Below are 25,108 nucleotides of genomic sequence, written 5' to 3'. Positions count from 1 at the left end.
AGCCTCGCGCCGCCGTCGTCGTCGTCGTCGCTCGCTCGGCTCGGCTCGGCTTCGGCGTCGGCTTCGGCTTCGGCTTCGGATTCGGATTCGGATTCGGATTCGGTCAAATGATCGATTGATTGATTAACTTTTTGGACCAAATTTATTTGTTAATAGTAAAATATTAACAGAAATGTTATTAAATATTTTTTTAATAACAGAATATTAATATTAAATCCAATCCGTTTTTCTGTTTTGGTAACAGAAAATTAACTACCCTTCAATTTTTCCTCTTTATTTTCCCTCTTTATTGTTGAGTAAATGGCCATTTATGTAATGGCATTTATGCTGTGGCCGTTTTGCATAAACAGCCATTCTCAAGAGTTGCACCTCTTCAGATTTCAGCCCAACTTTGGCTATAAATACAACACTATTCTTCTCAGAATTTCACTACGATTTTATGAGTTTCTCCTCCTTCTTCTGCATACTTTTAGCATCAAACAAAGCAACAGTAAGTGTGATTTGCTACCGAACTTTGTGTTCGCTGAAACACTAGGGTTTGAAGTACCACTACACCAGTGTGTAATTCGTTCTATCCTGGGAGGAAATAATCCATAACCTTGGGTACTAGGAGGGGATTAAATTCCTTAAGGAAACACTGTGAATTCAGTGGGCTCAAATTGGTTTTCTGTTTATGTTCATTTCTGTTTATGTTCATTTATATTTTCAGAATTATTTTACAAATACAGTCTACTAACAAGTTATTTATCCGAATCCAAGGGTCTATTGGAAACCGTCTCTCTATCACTACAAGGTAGGGATAAGGTTTGCGTATATATTATCCTCCCAAGACTCCATTATGTGGGATTATACTGGGTATGTTGTTGTTGTTGTTATTGTATTGGCCAACATAAAAAGGTTTTGTTGGACTAACCTTTACATAAATAGCCAGTTGAATTCACAGTTTATTTTACTTAGCGGGTAAATATAGATTACTCACTGATTGTGTGTGTATATATATATATATATATTCGTCGAATATTTTTAATTTAAATGGTTGGATGGACGGCTATATAAGTTAACTCTTCTCAATTTTTACCCTTCTCAATTTTTCCTCTATTGTTCTTCAACTAAATGTTAATTGATTTTTATTCGTAATTCTTCTCTTGACAAATCACAAGTATGTCTAATTATCATGAATATGAATAGGACGAAAGTGAATAGGCCGAGATTATTATAGAAATTATAATGTAATAGGATGAACCAAGTTGAAGAGGACTTGATCTCGAGTTTCACCATCTTGAACCCCAAATCCATCTCCAAATTGGTACATGACATGTGCCATCCGTGCTTCATTTATTACATGCTTGAGAAGTTTTCGATGTGATGTAGAAAGAGTATTGAAATGGTAATTGATCTTTTTCCACAATGCAATATTATGTACAGATCCTCCGTCGAGCTGGAATTAGTTTTGACGGACATTATTATCTTTTCAAAAGCTTCCTTGGTTTCAACTTCGAAGTAACAACTGAGTCCAAGTTTGTCAATGCTGTCTATAAGTTCTAGCAGGTCCAGTGAACTATTTTTTTGTAACGCCGTCATGTTAACTAAAAGGGAGAGAGAGAAAAAGAAAAAGAATAAAAATAGAATGGGAGTCCTTAATTCAAAAAAAACAAACAAACGTTGTAAACGACGCAAGATTAGATAACTATTGTGTGGAATGTGTGGACTTGGAAGTGACGTTCAGTTCACCTTCTAGACTTGAAGATTCCTCAAGTGATCAAGTTTTGACAAGTTTGTCTGACTCGAGATACTTAGCCCTCGTCTGACCATAGATTATGGCAACACTACAATTCTATGTATTTATAGCTATCAATTTTCAGTTACAAATATGAAAATCGTAGCTAATACCTATCAATAACCACAAAAATTAAAATTTCACAACTATTTATAATTTCGTAAAATTTATTAGCTACAAAATTAAATTGGCAAACCTAATTCTTTATTTCTTCTATAGTTGCTAATTACGGTGGCAATAATGATCTGAATAGCTACAAATTTATTGCTACAACAAAACTTCGTAGCTAATGGTATATTTTTTGCCACGCGTTTAAAGTTATTATAGCAATAACAACCTTATATCCACAAAGAATTACTTGAAATAAAATGTTATAGCTAAATAGATCTCTTTGCTTCAAGCTATAAAAATCCATAGCAATAAGTGGCTTAACAGCTATAAACTTATTCATACAATTCAATTTTGTAGCTAATAGAAAGTTTTTGCCACGTGTTTGAAGATATTGTAGCAATACTAACTTTTTTAGCCACAAAAATTACTTGAAATTAAATATTGTAACTAAAATATTTTTACTTCAATTATAAAAAATTATAGTAATAGCTGGCTCAATAACAACAAATTTATTTTCAGAATAAAATTCATCGCTAAATATAAGCTCTCATCACGCATTTGAAGTTATTGTAGTAATATTTAGCCATAATAAATAATTTAAAATAAATGTTCAATCAAAAAGAAATTGTTTTATTCAAGTAATAAAAAATCGTGACAATAATCGGATTATAGTTACAAGTATTAATTAGGACAACTTGATATAGCCACAAATTGAGGGACAATAAACTTACGTAGCTAAGTTATAACTTTTTGTCATGCACATGAAATTACCATATCAATAATATTATTTTGAACCACTATTAATTAGTCATAACAAAAACTTATAGTTAAATAAATATTTTTACTTTGATTAAAAAAATCGTTACAAGAGTTTGTCCAAAAAAAATCATCCGCATAGTAACTTATGGCCACTGTGATGACCTTTTCACTTGATTTACAAGTCAATTCTGTATTTCGAGGCTTTAAAAACCACCTTTTGTTTCACCTCAATTTGCGTGCGCGGTCCGGGTGTTTATTCGGAACGCTTTTATGTGAAACTTTGATAAAAATACTAATTTTGCCTTTAAAATTAAATTTAAGTTGACTTCGGTCAACATTTTGAAGAAAATTGTTTAACTGAAATTATAAGAGTTTTTGGAAATTTAAATGTGTTTGAATTTGATGGTATCGGGCCCGTATTTTGGTTTTGGAGCCCGGTACAGGTCTTATACGGTAATTTAAGTTGTGCCTGTAAAATTTGGTAAGAAACGGGCTTCATATGACTTGAATCGGACCCTCGGTTGTGAAATATGAAACTTAAGAGTTCTTGAGATTTTTCTTTCATTTTGATGTTAAACTTGAAGTTCTAGGTGTTATTTTGGAGATTTGATCGCACAAGTATGTCCGTATGATGTTTTTAGGGTTGTGTGCACTTTTGGTTTGGAGCTCCGAGGGTTCGGGTGAGTTTCGGATAGGCCACGGGATGTTTTTACACTTAGAAAAGTTGCAGGTTTTGCTGCTTTAGGTGCACAGACATTTTGTGCTTCGCGGTCGAGAAGCCATTCTCGCGATCGCGAAGGGGAAATAGGGCCGGGGAGGATTTTACCCTACGCGAATGCGAGACACAGGTCACGAATGCGGAGCATTGGGGGGTTTGCTCTACGCAAACGCGACCGGTCAATCGCGAACGCGTAGCCTTAGGACGGGCTGGTCAGGGAACTTGGGGAGAACTATGCGAACGCGACCCCTTTATCGCGAACGCGAAGGCAGGGCTGGGCTAAGCCTTCGCGAACACGAAGCTTCTCCCGCGATCACGTAAGTCCACAACTGGCAGCTCTTCGCGACTTGACAGTGCTCTCGCGAACGCGATGAACACTATCGCCCAGCACTTAAAACAGTAGCAAAATTGGGAATTTGCCCACATTTTCATATTTTCAAAACTAGAGAGCATTGATGCGATTGTCAAGAAGCAAGTTCTTCCCCAAAGTATTGGTATATGATTGTAAACCTTTTTCTTTCGATTTTCCTTTGCATTTCATCAACATTCATCCAAAAATTTAGGATTTTTATGGTAGAAATTGGGAATTTGGGTAGAGTTAGGGCTTTTTGAATAATTGGGATTTAGACCTTGTTTTGGGGTCAGATTTCGAAACTAATTACATATTCGGGCTCGTGGGTGAATGGGTAATCGGGTTTTGGTCCGAACCTCGAGTTTTGACAAAGCGGGCCCGGGGTCGATTTTTGACTTTTTGGGGAAAATTATAGAAAACCTATAATTAAGCATTGGCTATGAATTCTTTAGCATTTATTGATGTTGATAAGTTAATATTGACTAGATACAATTGAATTGGAGGCGAATTCTAAAGGAAAAGTGGTGTTTGAGGCTTGAGTTAGCCGTGGAAGTTCGAGGTAAGTGTTTGGTCTAACCTTAGCTTGAGGGAGTAGGTGTTGTTCCTTATTTGCTATGTGCTAGTGTAGTGTACGACGTATAGGTATGGTGAAGAGTATCTATGCGTTGGTGTCAAGCATGCCCGTGGGTCTTAAATTGTGATCGTTGTGTTTCTTAATAAGTGCTACAAATGCCTAAATTGTTGATTATCCATGTTGTGTAAGATTTATGATTTTCTTCTTGGTATTTGGTTATTGTTAAGCATTGGCTCTGGTTGAGGTTCAGTTATGAAGTTGATTATTGGTACAAGTTTGGTTATAGCTGATTCCCTTGCCGGGACGTATTTAATTCTTATTGTTGTTTTCCCTTGCCGGGATGTATTTATAGTTATTGTTGATTCCCTTGCCGGGATATTGTTGTTGCTATTGTTTGGGTGAGGAAAGAGTGATAAATCACGAAGGGTTATGCCGTGCACATTTGTACTTATGCATTTGGTGAGGAAAGAGAGATAAAGCACGAAGGGTGATGCCGTGCACATTTCTAATATTTATATGGTGAGGAAGAGAGATAAAGCACGAAGGGTGATGCCGTGCACATTTTCAGTATTTGATTGCATTGGTGAGGATTGAGAGTAAAAGTAGGAAGGCTGATGCCGTGCACTTATTGCCTGTTTGTTATAGTTTCTTGCAGTTATCGGTTCAAACGCTTTAATTGTCTTATTCCATTATTACTGTGATTCTTTATGTTGGTGTTCCCCTACAACATGTTGCCCCTCCCCGTTACTTTTGAATTGCTTATTTTACTGTCATTCTGTTAGATACTGTTTAACTACAGGTTATTTCGTTGTTGTGTCCTAGCCTCGTCACTACTTCGCCGAGGTTAGGCTTGACACTTACCAGCATATGGGGTCGGTTGTGCTGATACTACACTCTGCACTCTTTTGTGCAGATCCCGGTACCGAAGCATATGGACCTTAGCTAGGGGTTGCTGCCTTCAGTCCATCGGAGACCCGAGGTAGTCTGCAGGCGTCCGCAAGCCTTGGCGTCCCCTTCTTAACTTGTTTATTCTGTTCTTTTCTATTTCAGAGACAGAAATGTACTTATTTTGTTCAGACCCTATTTGTAGTATTCTTAGATAGTCCGTGAGATTGTGACACCAGTTCTGGGTGGCTTATGTTTATGGATTCGTATCGGTATTAGCTTAATTGTTAAATGTCGTTCTTCCGCATTATTACTTCCGCTGTTTATAATATGTTAACTTGCAAATTGTTAAGAGATTAAAAAATGAAAAGAGTAAATTAATTGGAATAGTTGGCTTGCCTAACTTTCACTAGCAGGCGCCATCACGACTCCCGAGGGTGGAAAATACGGGTCGTGAAAAGTTGGTATCAGAGCTCTAGGTTGCTTTGGTCTCACAATTCACGAGCAAGCTTGGTAGAGTTTGAGGGATCGGTATGGAGACGTCTGTGCTTATCCCCTAGAGGTACAGAGTTAGGAACAGTTTCACTTCTATTCTTCTCTGCAGTGCGAATTGGTTTCTCAATGCTAATTGAACTTTTACTTTGTTCTTTCGCAGATGGCGAGAACACGTGCTTCTACATCCGCTGACCAGCAGCCCGAGCTCCCAGCAGTAGCTCCCATGAGGGGCAGAGGATGAGGCCGAGGTCGCGCTAGGGGCCGAGGCAGGGGCAGAGCTCATCCCAGAGCAGCAGCACCAACAACGGAGCCTCAGGTAGAGCTTGATGATGAGGTTTCGGCCAGACAATTCCAGTGGGCCCAGCTCAGGTCCCAGAGGGGTTCATCGCTACCACGGTACTCCAGGATGCTCTGGTCCATCTAGTGGGCCTTATGGAGAGTGTCACTCAGGCATGCTTACTTCCTGTAGCACCAGCCCTCTCTCAAGCTGGGGGAGGAGCACAGACTCCCGCTACCCGCACTCCGGAGCAGATGGCTCCCCAGTTTCAGACTCCAACAGCTCAGCTAGTTGGAACAGTTCAGCCGGGTGTAGTAGCTCAGACCGGTGATGGGGAAGCTATGTATGCCGATGCTTTGTGGAGATTGGACAGGGTCACCAAGCTGTTCACTACTACTTATGGTGGTACATCTTCAGAGGATTCCCAGGATTATTTAGACAGCTGTCATGAGGTTCACTACAACAAATATGATATTTAGCAACGAAATTATTAGCTACGACATAGAATTCGTCACTAATTGTTTACTTTTCGTGACAAAAATTATAATTCGTCTTTAAATGCATAAATCGCATACTTTTAGTGACGAAACACAAAAATTCGTAGCAAAGTATCGTTCACTAAATTTTCCCACCAAAAAATATGTTGGCGCCATTTATTGAGTAATATTAGCCACGAAATTGAAATTATCGGTGACAAAATTATTTTGTCACTAATGATGTACCCAATTAGCGACGAACCATTGTTTGTCTTAAATTAGTTAAATTTTGGATACGAAAAATTTTAGTCACCAAAAATATATGGTTACAATAGCGACGAATTACAAGTTGTAGTTAAATGTTCTAAACCTAGCCATAACATTTTATATTTAATTGTGAACTTACTTTTTGTCACTGATAGCGCAAACAATTAGTGACAATGATTTTATTGTCTCTATTTAACCTAAAATTTAGTCACAACGAATTTTGTCATATAATATATAATTTTAAATGGCTGCGACTCAATTTTGTAGTTGAATCGTGTGATTATTGGCTACAAAAACAATTTGTTGTTAAAAACAAAAAAAAAATCATATTATATTTTAACTACGAATTTAAAGTGTTGTTCATGCAATATATATATATATATAGAGAGTTGAACTAGTGAGTGAAACAACCATCATTGGAAAATTACTGAGCGATGAATCCTCAATTTTACTTATATTAGAAATTGTATAAATGTGTTTCTTTCTACTTTGAGCACATGAATTCAATTTCTTATTGGAACAAGTTTTAGTTTTATTTAATTCCATGTTGAAGCGAACCGTTTTATTTGGTTTTTATATTAAACTTATACCATAAAATTAACTCTACATTTCAAAATTAGTGTACCACTTTAATTTAATTTTGTCTTACTTAAACTTTCATATTACAAGATGATTACGGTCTGTTGAGACGAAAGCGGATAGAAATTAACTTTTTTATTTATTTATAGAAAAAGTGGTATATATGTTTCCTTCATTATTTTTACTAATTTAAACTTTATGACATATTAGACAAAACTATAATTCCAATTGATATTTTTTCTTATATTTACATTAGAGATTGATAGGAACACAAGTGGATCTAAGATTTCAAGAAGATGGATGCACTATTATAAAAAGTGGTTCTACGATATAAATTTAATAGGTTCAACCTTTTAAAGTTTACCATTGAACTTATTGCGCTTTTGAAATTATAGGTTCTAACTTTTTTATATTTTAAAATAGTAATATAGTACGATTTGCATGCATCCATCTCCGTGTTGAAAAAGTTGGGATTAGTCAAAACTCAGTCGACTATATGCTGCATCCTTCAATGTTACTACTTTTAATATACATATGTAATTTAATTATATAAAGTTTTATGGTGATTAAATTTGAATATGAATTCAGACATGGAAAATTTGAAAGAACAAACCAAAGGAAAAAATAAAAAAGTACCTCATTAAAACGCAAGAAGGGACACGCGACATTTTGGACACTTACGAGATCAAGCTCAAGCAAGAACGAAAGATAAATCAAGATTCAAGGAGTACGAGTCCAACGTATCCGTCCATTGAATTTATTTTTTATTTTTTGAAAAGAAGAATCAGTAGAACTATAGAGATCGTAATATTTGGATTAAAATACTACACTTCTTACAATATTTTCTAGCCTTGATTATTTTTTTGACGTGAATTTAATGTATTTCCTTGAAAATTGATATCATTAATATACAAAAATACAAATATATAATACAATCTTACAGTAATATTTAATGGGAAGTCATTAAAGGAGAGAAGTTTTATGTATGGAAATTTTATCCAAAAATATTGGAGGGAATATAAGATAAAAAAGTTAACTTTCAATTATTTCCCTTCCCTCCAATATTATCGTGTAAATTCTTCTCTCACCCATTCCCTCCCTATAAACCACGAACAACCTCCCACTAAGACTAACTTGAAGTATCCAATTCAACTACAACTATATAGACTCCTAAAGAAAAGAGAAGTTCCTGCAAATGTTTAGTTTTTTCTTCTTTTTCTATCAATTTCTATTACCCCAACTAAACCAACTCATCTTCCTTGTAAGATATTGACCTCCTATCAATACTTTGTTAGTCTCTATGCAAAAGTTGATCAATACGAGTAATTCAACAAGCTTTTGTTGTGAAATTTGTCCTTTGCTATGAATTGAAGGCCTTGATTCATGGCTTAACGAAGGAATTCTTGACATTCTTTTGATGAAGAGGTAAGTTTTTATTGATGTAGTGTAGGATTTTGTAGAGAAGTTAATTACTATCTATTTCTCATTTTATTATTTGATTCACTAATTAGTGTTAGTTTTGTGATTTAAGTTTGAAGATATATTTTGTTTAAATCACGAAAATAGAAATTAAATTATGTAATATTAATTTTTTTTTCCTTTCCACAGGTATATGAAGGTGCAAAAAGTGTGAGTTTTAACTAAGGGACGCCTCAATGGCACATGAGGAAGCAACATACTTTATTTTATTTTATTTTATAATTTTAGTTTTAACCCGTATTTCAATTAGACTTTTTGTATTTGAGGCTTTTAGTTTGTAGTTTGTATTCAGATGTTATCTTAGAACAATTATAGATGTATAGTATATTTTTTTGTATGAATTTTGGTATTACCTTTCTCTTCTATTTCTGTGATGTTTTTGGTTTACATAAGAGTATATTTAGTGAGAAAAAAAATTAACTTGTCCAGTATTTGCCTTCATATGAACAACATAATTTTATTTTTATCTACAAATTAGCTTAATATTTGATGACAATTAAAATTATCATTAACTAAGACAATATATAGAGACTAATTAGTCTTATCACTAATAGCACCATTCGTCGAGACCCAAAAATAGTTTCAAGTACAAAAAAATTGCCTTCTTCGACAAACAAATCTGTCTCTATTTTATATATTTAGAGACGAAAGATTCCTTTTGTACATAAAATTAAACCAATTAGTGACACAGTCATAGTATGTATAGCTTTAACGACAATTAATATCATCACTAATTAAAATTATAATTAGTGACAAATTAGAATCGCCAGTATTAAAGACCTTTTTAGCGACGACATGATGCTTTTGACTACAAAAATTTGACACTTTTTATGACAAACAAGGTCGTCACAAATACAACTTAATTGGGGACGAAAAATATTTCGTAGTTAATATAACTTTATTTTGTGACGAAAACTCAAAGTTGTCTTTATATACTATTAGTGACGGCGTTTCAGAGACGAAAAATTGACAAAAAAATTTTTGTCACGAAAAAACATTTGTGACGAAATATGAATATTAGGTGACAAAATAATTTATCACCAATAATCAAATTTGTTGTAGTGGTTCTTCGGAACATGGGGATAGTGGAGACCAATGGGGCCGATTTTGCTGCTTTCCGTCTGTCAGGTTCCGCCAAGAAATGGTGGAGAGATTATTGTTTGGCCAGACCAGTTGGATCACCAGCTCTCACTTGGGACAAGTTCTCGCAGCTATTCCTCGAGAAGTTTCTTCCCGTCACTCAGAGAGAGGAGTACCGTAGGCGGTTCGAACGTCTCCGGCAGGGTTCTATGACTGTCACCCAGTACGAGACGAGGTTTATTGATTTGGCTCATCATGCTCTTCTGATACTCCCCACCGAGAGAGAGAGGGTGAGGAGGTTTATTGAGGGACTCGCTCAGCCTATTAGACTATAGATGGCTAAGGAGACAGGTAGCGAGATTTCTTTTCAGGATGCGGCCAATGTGGCCAGGCGGGTTGAGATGATTTTAGCTCAGGGGAGCGGTCAGGGGTCTGATAAGAGGTCTCATCATTCTGGCAGATTCAGTGGTGCCTCGTATAGAGGCAGGGATTCTCTTGGTAGAGGCCATCCTCCTAGGTAATTTCAGTCAGCACTTCAGGTTTCTCACGGTGCTCCAGGTGGCCGTGGTTCTCCACAAGGTAGGGGTAAGGTCTATCTGCTTACCCTCCCCAGACCCCACTATGTGAGATTATATTGGATATATTGTTATTATTGTTGTTGTTTTGGCCAATATAAAAAGGTTTTGTTGGACTAACCTTTACACAAATAGCCAGTTGAATTCATAGTTTATTTTTCTTAGTGGGTAAATATAGATTATACACTGATTGTACATATATTATATATGGCATTAATTATACATATACTATACATCCGTCGAATATTTTTAGCTTAAATGGTTGGGTGGACGGCTATTTAAGTTAACTCGTCTCAATTTTTACCCTTCTCAATTTTTCCTCTATTGTTCTTCAACTAAAGGTCCCTTCGGGGACATCCCATAGAGTTCTTCAACTAAAGTCAATAAATGTATCACGTATTTCTTCAAGAAATGTTAATTGATTTTTATTTGTAATACTTCGCCTGGCAAATTACAAGTATGTCAGACCACCATGAATATGAATAGGACGAAAGTGAATAGGCCGAAATTAAATTATCACAGAAATTATGTAATAGGACGAACCAAGTTGAACATGACTTGATCTCGAGTTTCACCATCTTGAACCCCAAATCCATCTCCAAATTGGTACATGACATGTGCCATCCGTGCTTCATTTACTACATGCTTGAGAAGTTTTCGATGTGATGTAGAAAGAGTATTGAAATGGTAATTGATCTTTTTCCACGAATCCAAAATTAGGCTTTCGATATGCTCTCGGGCTACATCCTCTGAAACATTTTCTTGTTGCATGTAACATAAAATTGATGAAGCAACATCACCTCTCTCTAGCTCCGCCTACGTGAAAGAACTATTATGAAAATTAAGAACTGGCCAAATGGAGAAATTATTAGAATGGAAAGCACATAAAAAGAGAGGTAAAAGCTTGAGGTTTTACCGCTGAGGTACCCTGGTCATTGCAAAGTCGAATCACAACCGAAGTGTGGTAAATAATTTCACGGCAATCTTCGTATAAATCAAGGGTTTCTTTTGTTATTTTATTTGTTAGACCAAAAATCACATGTAAAGAAAGTAAAGGGCCGGAAGATGAGATCCATCCATTATCAAGGTACTCTTCAAGTTTTGGTATATGGCCTTTGTGATACCACGTTGCTTCCAACAGCAAGGCTTTGCAAAAGTTGACCCACTGATCGAATTATAGTATTATTTAAACAATATCAGAAGAATTTCGTAAAACATGCATGGAAATTAAAGAGACATGTAAAAGATGCAACATGAACACAGGTTAGACAAAAATAAAAGAAAAGACGTGACTACATGGTACGTTTCGCTTTCAATTACAGCTTCATTTTTGAGGTGAGACAAATTGGCTTATTCGGATTTAGTCTTAGGCTTTTACTTGTCATAAAATGAATAGGTGATCAATAATTAGTAATCCCTCAATTCTAAATAGTTATCATGTTTCGCTTCTCAAAAATCAATTTGACTAATATCGAAGCCAAATTAGAACAGATCAACTTAATATGTTAGAATTAAAATTTTAATGTTCAAAAATTATATGAAAGTACTATAAGTTACAAATTTTTTAATTTCACTATGCTAAAAAATCTATTTTAAAATGTTAATCAAATTCCACCTATTTTGGCTTTAGCGAATCATGACAACTAATTTGTGACGGAGAGGGTATATACTTAATTAAATAATAACATGATAATGCATCTAGTATTGGAACCAAGTTGCTTTAGCTTCGGCTGCGTTATGGGAAAATTTGGATGATGAGCTTCGGAGGCGCTAGAAGATGAGCTTCTCTATATATGCACAAAGATTTTCTTTCCTTCTTCCAATGAGGGACAAAGTGCATTAGTAAAGTGAACTAATTCAAAATTTCATTTCCTTCCTTTTTCTTTTCTCACCATTTTCCATCCACACCTCTTTTGTTATTAGTAATAAAACCCAACACATGTTTCCATCACCATGTCTTTGACATCCTCCTTAAGATTTGCTTCCTTCATGTAAACACAAGATAGATGAAGGCACATCACCTCTTTCGTGTTCAGCCTGTTAATTAAGTGCTTGAAAATATGAGAATATCACAAATTCGTCAAAAGAAAAAAAAAACTCATAAGGCAAGATCTCAAAGAAATAATAAGGAGAGAAATTATATTGGAAATGTAATTACTAAATATAATAATTACTTATAGCTGAAGTCCCAAGGTCGTTACAGAATCGGATTATAAGGGAGGAATAATATATAAGGTCTTGTTTAATCTCCAGATAATCTATAACTTGTGAGCAATCTTGAGCTAAACCAATAATTACATTAATAGAGAGCACACATTGCCTCCTGATGATTTCCATCGGTTATCTAAATATTCCTAAAATGGTTTGAATCCCATTTAGCTTCCACAAGCAATGCTTGGCAAAAATCTGCCTGCTGATTTTTGTTTTGTACGTTCTTGTCGAATTTGTGTCATGTAGTGATTAAATAAAACCATAGACAATAATTGAATTACTATTTAATTTCAGAAAAAGTAAGTACCACTTTTTGCAGATATGTTGACACTGGTATTTTCCAACGTTTTTGTTGCTGAATTGCAAGTGCTACATCATTTGTGGTATCATATACTAGTTTCCAAAAGCATAGCATTGGTGAAGATTTCTAGGTCATACAAAGAGCCACAAATATCATAAACATCGTCAATTACTATAATATGAAAGTGATGGCTTTGGTGAGCAAACTTCTGAAATTTGAATGCCGAGGCACAAACGCAACTCCCACTGACCGCAAAAAGCTTTCAACAACTTTGCCTCTGCTGAAGCTTATAGATTTTCTATCAGTCTAAGTTTCCTCCACCACCTATTTCGAACTACCGGATAAGATGTCAATTTTGTTGTACAGTAACCTGTTTTTATTATTATTAATTTCTCCAAACAACACTACAAGGTGTCAATTTTTGTAGGAATATCCTGTTTTTATTTTCTCTTACATTTTTTTTTGTAGAATATCTTGTGTTTCTATTATTTTCTTTGGAGAATTAATTTATATACACTGAGAGTGAAAGGCGAATCTAGAATTTAAATTTTATAGGTCCGAGATTCTAGGACAACAGCTTTAAGTGTAATTAACTGGATTCGAATCTTAATATTTGAATATATTAGTGAATTTCTCAATACATATATAGGCAGGGGTGGATTTAGGGGGGGAGGGGAGGGGGGGGGGGTTGCAGAAGGTGGTTCGTTCAAATCTCCTTGGCCGAAAAATTACACTTATTATATAAGGCAAAATCTATTTTTTACCTCTATATATTATGTTTTGAATCCCCTTGGCACGGTTAAAAGCATAGCTTAGTGGTCAAGAGGGTTCAAAACTTTTGTAAGGTATTAGTTACGTTTAATTACCACTAGCTACAAACTTTTTAAATTTTTATATTTTTTGAACCCCCGAGCGGAGATTCCGCTGTCGGCCTCCTCCGCCATTGTATATAGGGTCTAGACTAATAGCCTGTTTGGCCAAGCTTTTTTTTTGGCCAAAAGTGCTTTTTTTGGCCAAAAGCACTTTTGGCAAAAAATTGAGGTGTTTGGCCAAGCTTTTGGAAAGAAAAAAAGTGCTTTTGAGGAGAAGCAGAAGCAGTTTTGGAGAAGCAGAAAAAAGTAGCTTCTCTCCAAAAGCACTTTTCTGAGAAGCACTTTTGAGAAAAATACACTTAGAAGCAGTTTTCAGAAGCTTGGCCAAACTCTAATTACTGCTCAAAAGAGCTTTTCTAATTAATTAGCCAAACACAAACTACTTCTCACCAAAACACTTTTTTTAAAAGTACTTTTGAGAAAAACACTTCTCAAAATAAGCTGATTTTAGAAGCTTGGCCAAACGGGCTATAAAGCTATTGTCCCTCCTGATGCAAGTGTAAAGAATTTTTACTACTAGATAATTAGTACTCCCTCTATTCCAGTTTAGTTGAACCTATTTCCTTTTTGGTCCATTCCAAAAAGAATGACTCCTTTCTAAATTGGGTAACAATTTAGCTTAAACTTACAATGTTACCCTTAATGAGAAGCTTTTATAACCACACAAATATTCTGACCCCTTTTTGACTTGCTTAGGACCATAAATTCTAAAAGTGTTTATTTTTTCTTAAATTTTGTGCGCAGTCAAACAGATTCACATAAATTGGAACAGAGAGAGTACCAGCAGTAATTATCTTCTAGTGGCTGATGGTGTAATTGGTTTTTACGTGTCAGAAGCTAAACTCTATTGACAAATGACAACTACATCGAAATATCAACTAGATCTTTCCGATTCTCAGCTTGGACCATATTGAAGTTGAGTTTAGCTAACTGGAGAAGCTTTAAGTTTGACCTCCGTTGTTCTTTTCCTGTTTGGAGACACAGCTTTTGCTGTTGTACCGTTCCACTTTCCAATGCAGTAGAATTTTGTTGCTTCTAATATTCTTAGTGCAAAATATTATAACCTCATTCAACATATTTTCATCCTTCAAGGCCAAGTGAGAGGCTTCAAATAGTTGCACCATCTTTTTGGATCCATTTCATCCATACAGCTAAGAAGTACGTCTGTTACAAGTACAATTTATGGAAATTAATTTTTTTTTTATCAAATCCTGTTGAGCTAGTAACTTTTTTCAAAACATAAAATAAAATAAAGGTTAATGCTGAAAGTTATATTCGACTAATACCAATTACCATATACGTACTATTACATATCTAAGATATTTGTATACCTTGTGGCACATTATAGCCATACTGCCTAGAAATCCTAAAATTTAAGCCAGTGGCATAGAGATCCATTTCAAGGCCAGAACCTTCTTCTTCTTCTTCACATATTTCATGTTTTCGCTAGGATTTAAACCAACATGAGACCTCATGGTTCTCAACTGATCACTTCATTGACTACTAGGCTATGCCTTTAGGTGCGTACAGATACTCTTCTATAAAAATCATTTATAATAGACAACCTAACATTTAGTTCTTGCTTTGTATAGAAAGGGAAAACAACAAAAGGAAAAACGCAGTAACATCTAATTTTCGTGGGAGTAGCCTTTTCATTTGATAAAAGATAGAACGAATGGAATTTTGAGCCCTTTTCTTCTATTTCCTTTTGAACACCAGTTCCAAGTTCTTTCTCTTTCTGTAAATTGTGAAGGTCAAAAGTGAAAAGTTGCATATTATCTCATCAAAAATTTTATCTACAGTGGCATCAGATTCGTCAGAAAATAACATAAAACAATGATTATCGGATACTCTTCAAGGTGGACTTGGGCCAAGTTTGATGGATCAACCAAATTGTGGGATTTGTTGGAACATAGGGCAATGTGTAAAAGTGAAAGATTTGGGCCAATCTCAATATTGATGACGAGCAAAAGTTTGGTAATTGGACTTCCCCACTCAACGTTGTCATATTGGCACAGTATGACATGTATAATAGGATTTGGTAAATTTTTAACCTTAAAATGCTTTTGGTAAAGGTAGCTCAAATATATTGGCATTGTATAGCCAAATCCCAAAAAACCTATTTCTCTATTTATTATCTTTGCCCATAACATCCACACCAATTGCATCGTCAAATCAGCATCCACAACCACCGATGCCTTGTCGACGTCGTCCAGTTAATTTCCGCCGCAAGCGAAGAAGAGTAACCTACAAGATGTGACCGCTACGAGATTCTTAGGTTTTTGAGGAATTTTCGGATCCTTCTCAAACTTAAGAGAAATACATGAGGGCAATTCATCATGTTATTGAAATGGACGGCGATTCACACTCAGCGTAGATGCACATAATGTGTTTGATTATGATAAAGATTTGTCTACCAAAATGGTTCGGTTCCCACTTTAGGTTCTTTGTTCTTTCTTTTTTTAATTAGAAATATAATCGTGCTTCTCATCTTGTATATTAATAAATCTCTAGTATATGTAATTATGTATATCCACTAAAAATTATGTATTATACATTGAGATATACAAAGAACAAAAATAAATTTTTTGATAAACATTTCGAAATACACAAAAAAGAAAAAGAAAATTGTGATATACATTTTGATATGCACATTATTTAATGTGTTATACATTGCGATATACAAGTAATGTATTTTTCTTATACACTTAATATAAACGCAATAATGGATTATATATAATTATATTTATAAATTTATATTTTAAATATACAAAGAAGGAAAATAAAATTTTCATATATATTTTGATATACATAAAAAAGAAAAAGAAAATCGTGATATACGTTTTGATATATACATTATTATTGTGATATATATTTAGTGGTTATTTGGTGTCAATATCTATAACTAAGGCTTTTTCCTACTAATTATATGTGTAGGTTGTTATACTGTGCCAATTTTTCTTCCTTCCTTTTCACAGTTAAACTACTAGTCAAGAAAACATGGCCAAGCAACTTAGGGCCCGTTGGCCATAAAAACAAAGTTACTTTTTTGAAACTTTTTTAACTTTTTCCGGAATCAGTATTTAGCCATGAAAATTTTAAATTTTACTGAAAGTTGAATTTCAAAATTTTTCGTAATTTGAAAAACTCCAAAGAGTTATGTTTCAAAATTTCACTTCAAATCACTCACAAAAATTCAAAAATGGCTTCAAATTGTATTCATGTCTAAACACAACTCTAATTTTCAAATAATATTTTTATTTGTTTATTTACTTTTTTCGGAATTTCACAATTATTTTGTCCAAACGCCTAGTTAATATTTTGAAAAGAGGAGAATGAGAAATGAATAGCACGTGCAGAAATAAATAACTGAATTAATTTGATAACAAACATTTAGAATAATAATTCTATTATTAAGGAGTTGGCGAGTGGGCACCACTTAGCAAGGAGAAATTATACATTGGATTTTTCTGAATATTTTCCGAACAGTTTATCTCAATTAAACTAATTTGAAAGTACTCTTCTCCGAATCATATTAAAACGTATATGTTAAGAAATCAGTTAGTGGTTAATCAAGTAGTTAGCCAGCTGTCCAACAGTATAAGGACAGTTGTAAGTTAAGTTAGTTAGGAGTAGTATATAACCGTGTATATACCTCATTTGTAAAGGGAAGAATGAATGGAACAGTACAATTTCCATTTTCTCTCTTAGCTTCTTCTGAGAAATCCTCTGCAGCCATGGAGGTTCTCTTCATTTAACATGGTATCAGAGCCCGTGAAGACGTTAAATTCACGCAGACTGCTCGAGTTTTGATCTGAGTTTCGAATCTCATCAAAGATTTGTGTAATTGCTTCGATTCATTTCTTTCTAGATTGAATCGTCTATGAGTAATTAGGTATCATTTCTTCATCTCTGTGTAATTGCTTTCTATAAGCTCTATTTCTCTTCATCCTTCAATGGCGATCAGAGGTATTGGTGCTAGCTCAGACACAGGAGCTGAAGACATTACTGCTGATGCAACTCCAGTGGCAAATCCAAGTCGTGTGGGTGAAATGGTGATCGATCAACATCATCCTTTATTTCTTCAGCCTTCTGATACTCCTGGTAGTTCTCTCATCTCAATCAAACTAACTGGACATGAGAACTATGCTATGTGGAGCAGCTCTATGCGTATCAGCCTCTTAGGCAAGAGTAAATTAGATTTTGTTGATGGTACATACACTAAGGACAAATTTCCTCTTGCTTTACATGATTTGTGGGAGAAATATAATGCGATAGTTTTCTCATGGATCATGAATTCTGTTAGTAATGAACTGTTAAGTGGCATGATGTATGCAACTAGTGCACAGAAAGTGTGGGATGTGTCAGTATACTTAGCTAAGCTAAAAGAACTTTGGGCAGAGTTTGATGCATTGATGCCTTGCCCTGGATGTGGTTGTGAGGAATCGAAGAGATATGTAGAATATTTTGGTAATCACAGGTTGCTGCAATTTCTGATGGGTTTAAATGAGACTTACTCAAAATCTAGTAATCAGATTATGATGATGAGTCCTACTCCAACTATAAACAAAGCTTATTCTATGATAATAGCAGAAGAAAGTAGAAGATCTGTGGTTAATTTTGTTCAAACCTCTATAGCAAATGAAGGAATAACTATGTTTAGTGGAAAAGGAAATACTCAAGGTACAAGTAACTACAAGCCTAAAAGGAACAATTTATTTTGTGACTACTGCAAATACAAAGGTCACACACGGGACACTTGCTACAAGCTTCATGGCTATCCTGCAGAATTCAAGCAGAAAAGAAAGGCTGGACCTAATAATGCTACTCAATACACAGGGCCTCTAACTAATAGTGGTCCCAGCAGTGGAGGCTTTGAGGTTGCAGCTAACCTTGCAGGACTTCAGTAGAGTAATCTCGATTCAACTTGTCCGGGTGGTCAAGGAGTGATTGTAGGAGTGCTTCAGTTCACAGTTGATCAATACAATCAGATTCTGCATCTCTTGGGCAAATCCAGCATCACATCTTCAAGTCAAAGTGATCCACCAAGTAGTGCTATGTCAGCAGGTATGACTTCATCTTTTGTAGCTACTCAGGCTGAGGTTAGGTGGATTGTTGATACAGGTGCCTCCAACCACATGGTAAAAGTTTCAAAATATTAGAGGAACCTAGAAGTACTGATGAAACTAGTATTGGAAAGGTTCATCTACCTACAGGAAAGATAGCAAGTGTCAAACATACAGGGCCTACAAGTGTGCTACAAGGATAGAAAATTACAAATGTGTTGCATATACCAGACTTCAAATATAATCTTCTGTCTGTCTCAAAATTAACAAAGGAGCTATGTTTGGCTTTGTTCTATCCTGACTTCTGGCTTTTGCAGGTCCTCTTTAATGGGAGAGTGAGGGGGATTGGTAAAAAAGATGAAGGCCTTTACATTTACATCTCAGGTAACAAGGTTCAAACAAATGGAGGAGGAAATAACAATTCAGACTCTGGAAGATCTTTTGTAAATACAATAAAGGATGATAGCTCAAGTGTATCTCTGTGGCATAGGAGGTTAGGTCATGTGCCAATTGATGTCCTAAGGAATTTAAAATGTTTTCAACATCTGAAGTGTAATAGAGAAACTAAGCAATGTACTGTCTGCCCTATTGCTAAGCAAACAAGGCTCCCATTTCCTCTTAGCACCTATGTGGCAACTGCATGTTTTAACTTACTTCATGCTGATGTTTTGGGGCCCTATAGGGTACCTACTCATGATGGGAAGAAATATTTTCTCACACTAGTAGATGATCATTCCAAGTTTACTCGGGTTTTCTTGTTGCCTTCTAAAGCTGAAGTAATTGTTGCCATCAGATAGTTTTTCACTATGATCAAAAATGTTTACTCTTGTATTGTAAAATTCTTAAGAACAGATAATGGGTGTGAGTTCTTTAACTCTCAAATGACATAATTGTTGCAGTCTTTAGGGATTGTTCATCAGAGTTCCTGTGTCTATACTCCACAGCACAATGGAATAGCTGAGAGGAAACACAGACACATCCTCAATGTGGTCAGGGCACTGAGGTTTCAAGCAAGTATTCCACCGAGATTCTGGGGGGAATATGTACTAACTGCAGTCTACATCATGAACAGACTACCAACACAGGTACTGCAGGGTAGAACTCCATTTGAACTACTGACTGGTCATCAACCCTCTCTAGATCATATGAGAGTTTTTGGCTGTCTAGGTTATGTTACTGATGTCAAAAGAAGTGACAAGTTCTCACCTAGAGCCTCACCAGCAGTCTTTCTTGGATATTCTATTACTCAAAAGGGATACAAAATGTACAACATTCATACCAAGGAGTTCTTAGTCAGTAGAGATGTAATGTTCAAAGAAAACATTTTTCCTTTCCAACACTCAGCTCCTTTACTCTCCTTATTTCCTACCATTGACATTCCTCAAGTCTTATTGTCTAATGATGTATCAATATCCTCCTCTTCACCACCTTCAGTCTCTCCTTCTTCTTCTCCATCTTTCTCACCTGCTCAGCATAGCTTAGATCAACTAACACAAGTACCTGTTGAACCTGAACCAGTATCACCAACTAATTTCTCTCTTGATCAGCCTATTCCCCAGTCTTCCACCTCAAATGATCAGCTGATAGGAGACTCACATCCTAGAAGATCCGGGAGAACCAGTAAACCTCCTATATGGCTAAAAGATTATGTTACTCTCTCTAAAGGCAAGGCAAATTGCTCTTATCCTCTCTTAGCATGTGTTAGTTATGACAACATCTCTGATTCCTACGCCACAACCCTATCCTCCTACTCTGCAGTTGTTGAACCACAATCCTATGCTGAAGCTGTCAAGGATCCTAAATGGATTGAGGCTATGAAAGCTGAAATCTCAGCCTTAGAAGAGAATCACACATGGTCTATAGTAGAGTTACCTGCTGGGAAGGTTCCTATTGGCTGTAAATGGGTGTTCAAGGTGTAGTATACATCATCAGGTGAAGTTGAGAGATACAAAGCCAGGCTGGTGGCTAAAGGTTACAGTCAAAAGGAAGGGCTTGACTATACTAAAACTTTCTCTCCTGTAGCAAAAATGGTGACTGTAAGATCAGTCATTGCAGTGGTTGCAGCCAAACAGTGGCCTCTTTTCCAAATGGATGTTCACAATGCTTTTTTTCATGGTGAACTCCTAAAAGAGGTCTACATGGATGTACGACAAGGGTTTGCAAGCCAGGGAGGGCCTCACATGGTTTGCAAACTTCATAGATCTCTGTATGGTCTGAAACAAGTACCCATGCAGTGTAACAGGAAGCTGACTGATACCTTAGTACAGTTGGGATTCATTCAAAGTCATTTTGAATATTCTCTTTTCACAAAGAAGGTTCAAGATGAGTTGGTTGTTGTGTTAATTTATGCAGATGATTTGATAATAAGTGGAAGCAGTCTAGGTCTGATAACTTAGACTAGAAATGATCTGAAGCTCAGGTTCAAAATAAAGGACCTAGGAGAACTTAAGTTCTTTCTGGGAATATAAGTTGCAAGATCAAAAGATGGAATTATTATGAGCCAAAGGAAGTATGCTTTGGAGTTGATATCTGAGATGGGACTAGCAGGTGCTGAACCTGCAGGAACACCTCTCGAATCCAATGTGAAGCTCACATCTATGGAGTATGACACTGTTGTAGGAGCCTCTAAGTGTGAAGATAAACTAGTTGAGGATATAAGAGCATACCAAAAACTGGTAGGAAGGCTGCTGTATCTTACAATGACCAGGGTTGATATAGTATTTGCAATACAAACTTTAAGTCAGTATATGCACAAGCCTAAGCAGTCTCACTGGGAAGCTGCTCTTAGAGTTGTGAAATATGTCAAGACTTCTCCAGGTCTTGGCTTACTAATGCCTTCAGAAGGATCAGATAAACTAAGAGAATATTGTGACTCAGACTGGGGTGGATGCTTATAGACTAGAAAGTCAGTAACAGGGTACCAAGTTAAGTTTGGGAATGCCTTGATCTCATGGAAGTCAAAGAAACAAGATACAGTTGCAAGAAGCTCTGTTGAAGCTGAATTCAGGAGTATGACATCTACAGTTGCTGAAATAACCTGGCTCACACGATTCTTCAAAGAGCTAGAGGTTGGTGTAAGTCTACCAGTTGACCTCTTTTGTGACAGCAAGGCTACAATCTAAATTGCAGCTAATCCCATCTTTCACGAGAGGACTAAACACATAAACATTGACTGTCATTTTGTACGAGAGAAAATCTTAAAAGGTACTGTAAAAACTCATCATATTCCCACAAAAGAGCAACAAGATGACCTTCTTACCAAGAGTTTAGGAAGATTGCAACATGATCACTTAATGTCCAAGCTGGGCTTGAAGGATATCTTCAAACCATCAGCTTGAGGGAGGGTGTTAAGAAAGCAGTTAGTTGTTAGTTAGTGGTTAATCAAGTAGTTTGCCAGCTGTCCAACAGCGTAAGGACAACTGTAAGTTAAGTGAGTTAGGAGTAGTATATCACAGTGTATATACCTCATTTGTAAAGGGAAGAATGAATGGAACAGTACAATTTCCATTTTCTCTCTTAGCTTCTTCTGAGAAATCCTCTGCAGCTGTGGAGGTTCTTTTCATTTAACAGTATATTTGAGCGTTTAATGTCTTTCTCTAACCATTTTCTCATTCCTTAGGAAAATAATAATTGCTTTCCAAAATCTTTCCAAAGGAATTTATCCTACGTTCTTTTTGTTTCTTTGTTGGTTTTCCTTATTACCTGTGTAGTTTAACAAGGTTCATTCTCCGAAGGGGTATTTAGTAAAACTCAGGAGACATATAACATATCATTAATGTATATCTGGTATGACTGAAAAATATTTCCAAAAAATAAACAAAATATTCATTATTTAGTGTTTGATTAATAGAGAATATCTTCCAGTGAAATCATTTTCTGCTAAAAGGGGAAAAATAACTCCCTTCATCTATAGGAAGAAATCATTTTCCTTCACAACTGTTAACTTCATATCAACATTCCAACACTAAAACATGACTATCATCTTTAATACTAAAATAGTTCGTTAGATTACTATCCAATTTGCTACATTATTTAAATCTGTTTACCCTAAAATTCGAGTAACAATTAAACTTATATTGTAAGAATATGTGATTCAATCAAATACCAGTTGATAAACAAGGAATTAAATCGATAAATTAGAGAATAAAATAGATCAAACCAGTATAGAAGCCAAATTTTGATCCCGACCTGTGGTAGTCTCAAGGTATGATAATAAGAATAGCAAATAATAAAGAAACTCTGATGAACAGTAAGCAAAATAGCAAGAAAGCAATGAGTGTATATATTCTTCTTAGTGAACAATGATTATTACAAATGAATGGGCTCCTCCTTTATATAATAGAGGAGTCCTAAATAAGGTACACTTCTAATTATAGTAGGAAATCATATTAGCAACTAATTAACTGCTGCAGACCGATCCGTTTCGAGATTCACGCCACGATCTTCGGTCTGTTGCAGATATCTCTCCCTTTCCGTTACTAACTTTTACCGGCATCATTTTGAAGTATGCCCCCTTCTGACCTCGATTAGTGATGTCGACCTCGATCTTGGAAAGAAACTTCGATCCCGGACTCGACGTCCTGGCTTTCGACGTGGTATCTTTTTCTCCATCGAAGGCCGAAATCGAGTAGCCCCGATTTCCACCGTATACAGATAGTCCCCTCGCTTTTTGGAGTAAAAGGATAAGAAACGACTTGAGCCTCGATTTTTTGGAGAGCCTAAAAATGACGTAATCCCCATGACGCAAGCGGTGGAGGTGACCGAAATATCCCGTCGGTACAGTTCCCCAGATTATTAATGTCTGTCAGTGGACGGTCGGTAACTAGCGCCACCGAACCGTCGCCGTGAGCCTATAAATACCGGCTTCCTTGTTGAATCAAAACATTACTTCCACCTTCACCAAGCTTTCTAAGTCTCGTCCTTTCTCCATTTCTTCTCTTTCACCATCCGTTGATTCAACCTTTTTAGTACCAAAATACCAAACTCCACCTCTTTCCGCTTCCTTCTACCTGAACCAATGGTGAAAACCTCCAAGACCAACCCACAAAAGGAGAAAGCTTCCTCCTCTTCTTCCCGGCCGGCCAGTGATAAAATGCCGGTGGAACCGCTCCCTCACGAGTACGTTCCCGACCCCTGTGTTTTGAAGAACGACTTCAAAGTCGATAGCCTCCGTCAGTTCCTGGCCGATGTGAACACGTATCAAGATATATACGCTCGATAATGGTAAAACACCTCAAGACTGTGAAGAGAGATTGTAATTGGGGGCCGAGGTCGTGGTACAGATCACCGCTCTCGAAGAGAGTATTACCACTCACGTGGAGGGGTTTCTAAGTGTTTACAGTTACCCCTTCACATTGGTTCCTCTTGACCCAATTATTGTTGATTTTTGCAAGATGTACCAGGTTACCCTTGGCCAAGTTCATCCTTCGTTCTGATGTATAGTGATCATGCTCTACTTCTTCTCTAGCAAGGCCAAGAGGTTGGAGTTCACTCTAAGCTACCTCATACGGTTGTATCAACCTCAACTTTTTCGAGGATTAAACAAGCTCCAACACCGATCAATGAAGTCTTTTTTTGCGAGCATCGATGAGGACAAGGACCGGTGTTGGATGAGCCGGTATGTGGGGGTAAGGACCTACGACCTCATCCCAGAGGAGAAACTACCGTTCCCCGAGAAGTGGAACCCCGATCGTAAGTATTAGACATAAATCTTTGTACTCTATTTTTTGGTTTGTGTAACACTTTCATCTGTTATGCAGAGGTTGCTTGGATGCCTCACATGGTCCCCGACCTCGAAGATTGGGTTCGGAAGCTGGCTGTGACTTTCTCCCATGCCGAGCGCTGCTGGCGTGACTTGGCAAGGGGTAGATAGGAGGCCAAGAATCATGGTAAGTTTCCTGTAAGACTTCGATGACCTTTTCTATAACGTTTTCTCTTTGTTTACTTATACTTGACTCCTTTTTATGCAGGCCTCAAAGATGTTGCTGAAATGAGGCCAGCCCCACCTGGTGAAGAGGTAGCTCTCAATCCGGTTAAGGACAAGAAAAGGAAAAGGGCCAGAGTAAGGCTAGTAAGCCGAAGGACGAATACGCCGCTCTATCTACTGACGTAGCCCAAAGGCTATGAGATGAAGAAGAGGAGGGGGAAGATGCTGGTAATAAGCTCGTGCCTCGAAAAAGGGGGAGTGTCGAAGCTTTAACAGCGGCTGGGCTGGTGATGGTCAAGGAGACTCACCCTCGAACCGAGGAAATCTC

General features: G+C 36.5%; 1 long non-coding RNA gene across 1 annotated transcript; it reads right to left on the bottom strand.

Annotated features, from left to right (window-relative positions):
• Nucleotides 1-10,803: 10,803 nt before the first annotated feature.
• On the bottom strand, nucleotides 10,804-11,672 carry LOC109209057. Its single transcript, XR_002065305.1, has 2 exons — nucleotides 11,321-11,672; nucleotides 10,804-11,220 (listed from the first exon to the last, which is right to left on the bottom strand). It is a non-coding gene; the product is annotated as an uncharacterized LOC109209057 (long non-coding RNA).
• Between the last annotated feature and the right edge of the window lie 13,436 nt (nucleotides 11,673-25,108).

This window comes from Nicotiana attenuata, unplaced genomic scaffold (assembly GCF_001879085.1).
Source record: "Nicotiana attenuata strain UT unplaced genomic scaffold, NIATTr2, whole genome shotgun sequence".
NCBI lineage: Eukaryota > Viridiplantae > Streptophyta > Magnoliopsida > Solanales > Solanaceae > Nicotiana > Nicotiana attenuata.
This window is presented reverse-complemented; position numbering and strand designations above follow the sequence as displayed.